The sequence below is a fragment of the Nicotiana sylvestris genome, chromosome 12 (genome assembly GCF_000393655.2).
Source record: "Nicotiana sylvestris chromosome 12, ASM39365v2, whole genome shotgun sequence".
Taxonomy (NCBI): domain Eukaryota; kingdom Viridiplantae; phylum Streptophyta; class Magnoliopsida; order Solanales; family Solanaceae; genus Nicotiana; species Nicotiana sylvestris.
The window spans coordinates 28806643-28812839 of record NC_091068.1 but is presented as its reverse complement, the minus strand read 5'-3'; positions in this window follow the sequence as shown (position 1 = coordinate 28812839).

The window sequence follows — 6197 nt, the reverse complement described above, 5'->3', positions numbered from 1 at the left end:
CAGTGATGAGCAGCCTTGCACGCGACCACAACATTATACACAAAACTGAGCTCCACCTCCCAGAAACGCCCATCCTTACCAAGCTCCATATAGTCCCCCAATCAAATGTTCATCAGTACAATCCTCACCCAAGAGAGTCTTTCAAAAGGAATCAGTTCACCTCTATTGGTGAATCATACTCAGGCTTGTTCCAAAAGCTAGTCAGGCGAAGTCTGCTGCAGCCAGTGGCCCCAAATCGGCCAAACACCGAGTCACCCCTCCCCGCATCGAGCTGATACTAGATGTGAATACCACTCTGGAGCAGTGGGGCACGGTACAAAGGACTGTTGGTCATTGGACCCTCAAAATGGCAGTTGAAGACTTGATTGAAGCTGAAAGAATCGTTCCCCGGGACGAAAAGGTTCCTAATATGATGAACATTCCCCTGCCTACTCTCACAAATGGGCCAATAGACGGAATGATCTGTGAAGCTGAGGAATTTGATCCGGCACTGAAGGCTATTGCAGCCATTGCCGAGACAGAAGAAAAGCCAAAAAATGATTGTCAAGCCTGAAAGTTCCCCATCAGACGGGAGTCTCGGTAGCCTGTCTTGCTATCCTTTCTGCATCTGGATTATCTCAGGGTGTGATCCAGATGTTTTACTTTATTGTCTTACTTTCCGATGTAAACCCTTCTATCTTCAAAAAAAAACAAAAAAAAAAAAGAAAATCAAATGAAATTGATATTTCATTTTCCCGGAATGTCTCTTTTCTTAAATCTTGTCAATTTTCTCATTCTCTTTTAGTTCTGTTAAATGCAGATTTCAATAATATGACATGCTTGCGGACTTCATGCCCGGATCTTAAAACTCTGTCAGACCTCGAAATAATGAATCAAGAATTGGGTCGCAATGAAGAATAGCTTAAGGAAACAAGACAAAGAGTTGGAACAACTGAAGGAAAATTGATTCCCGAAATTGGAAAGGTCCATACATTACAACAAGAGTACTGCCAGAAAGAGCGCGTTGTACTTGAGACACATCGACGGAAATGTCCATGAAATAACTGTCAATGCAAATGCAGTCAAAAGGTACTATGTTGGATCCTTTATATAATAAAATCTTGTCCGTTTGAGATGATGAAGACTTTCATTCTCGCTACCCAAACACTATCAACCCTTTGCAAAACCCATTTGAGCTGGTTACTCTTCTTTGATTACCCTCTTTGGAACCTGAAAATATTATTGAAAATAAAATGAAAAAAGAATAAGAAAGAATTGGAAAAATAAGAAAATATATATACAAAAAAAAATCCAAAAACAAAAGTGGTCTCAACTACGTCTGACTTGATTCCGAAAGGATACGTAGGCAACCTCTCCTTGGGGTTCAGTCACACCAAAATAAAATCCAAGAAGTCCCCCAAAAGTGAAACTGGGGCAGAAGTTATAATGGTTCGGCAATGATCCCGCCCAAAAGGTTCCAAAGTTGTAGTTCAACCCAAATTCTTTTTACCCTAAACCTTGTTCAAGTCCTTCTGATCAATCGGCAAAGCGATTCAAAATGGGAGGATGGAGTTATTTGGACCTGATACAACAAAATGAGAAGAATAAAATGAGAGAGTCTTATTGGTGAAAACCCACACGGGCACCGTAAGGCGACGGTAAGCAGAGAAAATCAAATGAGAAGTCTTGTTAGTGAACACCCACACGGGCACTATAAGGAGATGGTAAGAAATGAAATGAAAATGCCAGCTCGTGAAAACCCGCAAAGGGCGCCCATGATCGAAAATGAGATCCTCACAACCACCGTCATCAACAGAGTCCTAGCAAGGTTCCTCGGTATTCAAAGCAATGTTGTGATAAATTTTTGGGAGTCAGACGGTTTACACAGATCAGGCATCCAGTCCAAAAGGCATGTCATGTTCATTGAATTCCGCATGTACCCCGGATAAGTCCTTCTCTCCTTTCCCCGAAAGGGACACTTCTAGTTTTAAACTTTCTCCATTCAATTATTTGTTTCTCTTTGAATCCCTTTTGGTCTAAAACTGTTCCAAAACCAAGAGAATGAAAGATTGGCAAGACTGATTTACAAGGCTTTCGTTTGATACACGCGAATGTGCAAAAGGCACCCAGCCTCAGCAGGTGCATCAATTCGACCTCGACTGGCCATGGAGGCCGATGCTCAGGAATCAAAACTCTTGGAAGGAGAAAATCAAATTAAAGCGCCTATAAAGGCAATTGAAGTTGAAAGGGTTGAGTTTCACATGGCTAATCGTCTTAGCAAAGTTGAAGAAACCAAGGTACCACCAAATGCTCTAAAATTGAAGTTGGAAGAAAGAAGACAGAAAAGAAAGGCCTACAAAGGCAAAATAAAGTTGGAAAGGTTAAGTCTCACGCGACTAGCCATTGCAGTTAGGTTTGAGGATCAAAAAATCCCTGATGCTCCGGAAAAAAAAACCAACAATTGATTGAACCTGAACTACGTTTGACTTGATTCCGAAAGGATACGTAGGCAGACTCTCCCTGAGGTTCAGTCACACCAACAATAAAATCCCATTTACCCTGAAATTGAAATCGGGGCACGTCAAGTGGTTTAGAAGTTAGTATCATCTACCTCTCTTTACCAAGCACAACCCTTCAGATCAATTACTGAAGGTAGCGGGAAGCCAAAAAGCGTCACAAATGAAGACCGATACACTATAAATTGAGAGAATTAAAATGAGAGAGTCTCGTCGGTGAAAACCTCCGGGCACCGCGAGGCGACGGGAGTAGAGAAACCAAAATGAGAGAGCTTGTGTAGTAAAAAACTCGTAAAGAGTGCTATCAAGCGACAACAAGGAGAGAAACGAGAGAGGTCAACTAGCGAAAACCCGCAAAGGGCACTGTTGGCCGAAAAGATGACTCCACCCCAGGAAGTCTCGGTAAAGTTCCACTGGTTTGAAACACAAACCCATTTTGGTTCAGGAGGAAATGCAAGTTCATTGAAGGTCAGGTGTCCAGTCCAAAGAGCATGTCATGTCCATTTAAAGTCAGCATTGTCTTCCTCAGATAAGTCTTTTTCGTCCCGAAAGGGACACTTCTTTTCTGAAGTTTGCTTTCTCCTTTCTTTGTTTTTCTTCGATTCCCTCTCATTTTTTAACCCTGAGTTCCAGATATACCGAAAGGATAGGTGGCAGGTTTGGTTTCACGAAATTCCGTTTCACGAAGGAAAACACCTCGTTTTGGTTGCACGTTTTCCGAACCTGATGAATCGTGATGTTCGACTACATTTTTTAAAAAACAAAAAAGGGAGAGAAATTTCCCCATCAAGTCCGCCTTGTACAAATCCCTACAGAACTTCCCTTGTACAAATCCCCATAGAACTTCCCTTTGTACAAATCCCCCACAGCGCCATCCCTTTGTAAAATTCCCCAGCGAGATTTCCCAACAAATCCCGGCAAGTCCGCTTTGCAACAAATCCCCGGCAAGACCGTCTTGTACAAATCCCCACAGAGTATCCCAATAAAATCCCTATTGAGAATTCCCAAGCAAAACGGGACACAAAAAAGGGAGCCTTACAAGGCAAATCATCACAGAATTTGGAAATACAAGCCTGAGCAGTCCAAAAGGGTTTCACCATTTGAATCCAATCAATGGCAGGATTTCCTAACAGAAATAAGGACGCAACAAAGCAATGGGAACAATCAAGGTCACCGAACCAACCGCCATTTCCGAACTAACAATTGTTCTTTGTTTGAGAGGTTGAAACAGGAATAATCCAAGACAACCGTGCAAGAAACAGGTGTCACCCAAAGAAGAAGGTACGTTGGTACAAGAAACCGTTTAGCAATAAGGAATCCACTCGAAAGGTAAATTTCCATGAGATTCCCTTTTATCTTCTACTAAAACAAGAAAATTCAAAAAAAGAGGTCAGTTAGTATCCTCGAACTTTGTCCCCAGCCAGTCAGCATTAGGGTTTTAAACCCTAAACTGAACTTTTTCCATTCAGTTAGCATTAGGGTTTTAAACCCTAAACTGAACTCTTTTCCAGCCAGTCAGCATTAGGGTTTTAAACCCTAAACTGAACTTTTTCCATTCAGTCAGCATTATGGTTTTAAACCCTAAACTGAACTTTTTCCATGTAGTTAGCATTAGGGTTTTAAACCCTAAACTGAACTTTTTCCATGTAGTAAGCATTAGGGTTTTAAAATCTAAACTGAATTTTTTTCCATTCAGTCAGCATTAGGGTTTTAAACCCTAAACTGAACTTTTTCCATTCAGTCAGCATTAGGGTTTTAAACCCTAAACTGAACTTTCCATTCTGTCAGCATTAGTGTTTTAAACCCTAAACTAAACTTTTTCTTTAGTCAGCATTAGGGTTTTAAACCCTAAACTGAACTTTTCCTTTAGTCAGCATTAGGGTTTTAAACCCTAAACTGAACTTTTCCTTTAGTCAGCATTAGGGTTTTAAACCCTAAACTGAACTCTTTTCCTTCAGTCAGCATTAGGGTTTTAAACCCTAAACTGAACTTTTCCATTTAGTCAGCATTAGGGTTTTAAACCCTAAACTGAACTTTTTCTCTAGTCAGCATTAGGGTTTTAAACCCTAAACTGAACTTTTCCTTTAGTCAGCATTAGGGTTTTAAACCCTAAACTGAACTTTTCCCATTTAGTCAGCATTAGGGTTTTAAACCCTAAACTGAAATTTTCGCATTTAGTCAGCATTAGGGCTTTAAACCCTAAACTGAACTCTTTCCTTCAGTCAGCATTAGGGTTTTAAACCCTAAACTGAACTTTTTCTTTAGTCAGCATTAGGGTTTTAAACCCTAAACTGAACTTTTCCTTTAGTCAGCATTAGGGTTTTAAACCCTAAACTGAACTCCTTCCTTCAGTCAGCATTAGGGTTTTAAACCCTAAACTGAACTTTTCCCTTTAGTCAGCATTAGGGTTTTATACCCTAAACTGAACTTTTCCCATTTAGTCAGCATTAGGGTTTTAAACCCTAAACTGAACTTTTCCTTCAGTCAGCATTAGGGTTTTAAACCCTAAACTGAACTTTTCTTTTAGTCAGCATTAGGGTTTTAAACCCTAAACTGAACTATTTTCCTTCAGTCAGCATTAGGGTTTTAAACCCTAAACTGAACTTTTCTTTTAGTCAGCATTAGGGTTTTAAACCCTAAACTGAACTCTTTCCATTCAGTCAGCATTAGGGTTTTAAACCCTAAACTGAACTTTTCCCTTTAGTCAGCATTAGGGTTTTATACCCTAAACTGAACTTTTCCCATTTAGTCAGCATTAGGGTTTTAAACCCTAAACTGAACTTTTCCTCTAATCAGCATTAGGGTTTTAAACCCTAAACTGAACTTTTTCATTTAGTTAGCATTAGGGTTTTAAACCCTAAACTAAACTTTTCCTTCAGTCAGCATTAGGGTTTTAAACCCTAAACTGAACTTTTCTTTTAGTCAGCATTAGGGTTTTAAACCCTAAACTGAACTTTTTTCCTTCAGTCAGCATTAGGGTTTTAAACCCTATACTGAAACTTTTCCATTTAGTCAGCATTAGGGTTTTAAACCCTAAACTGAACTTTTCCTCTAGTCAGCATTAGGGTTTTAAACCCTAAACTGAACTTTTCTTTTAGTCAGCATTAGAGTTTTAAACCCTAAACTGAACTTTTTCCATTCAGTCAGCATTAGGGTTTTAACCCAAAACTGAACTTTCCATTCAGTTAGCATTAGGGTTTTAAACCATAAACTGAACTTTTCCTTTAGTCAGCATTAGGGTTTTAAACCCTAAACTGAACTTTCCAGTCAATCAGCATTAGGGTTTTAAACCCTAAACTGAACTATTTTCCTTTAGTTAGCATTAGGGTTTTAAACCCTAAACTGAACTTTTTCCATTTAGTCAGCATTAGGGTTTTAAACCCTAAATGGAACTTTCCATTCAGTCAGCATTAGGGTTTTAAACCCTAAACTGAACTCTTTCCTTTAGTCAGCATTAGGGTTTTAAACCCTAAACTGAACTTTTTCCATTTAGTTAGCATTAGGGTTTTAAACCCTAAACTGAACTCTTTCCATTCAGTCAGCATTAGGGTTTTAAACCCTAAACTGAACTCTTTTCCTTCAGTCAGCATTAGGGTTTTAAACCCTAAACTGAACTTTTTCATTTAGTTAGCATTAGGGTTTTAAACCCTAAACTGAACTTTTCCTTCAGTCAGCATTAGGGTTTTAAACCCTAAACTGAAC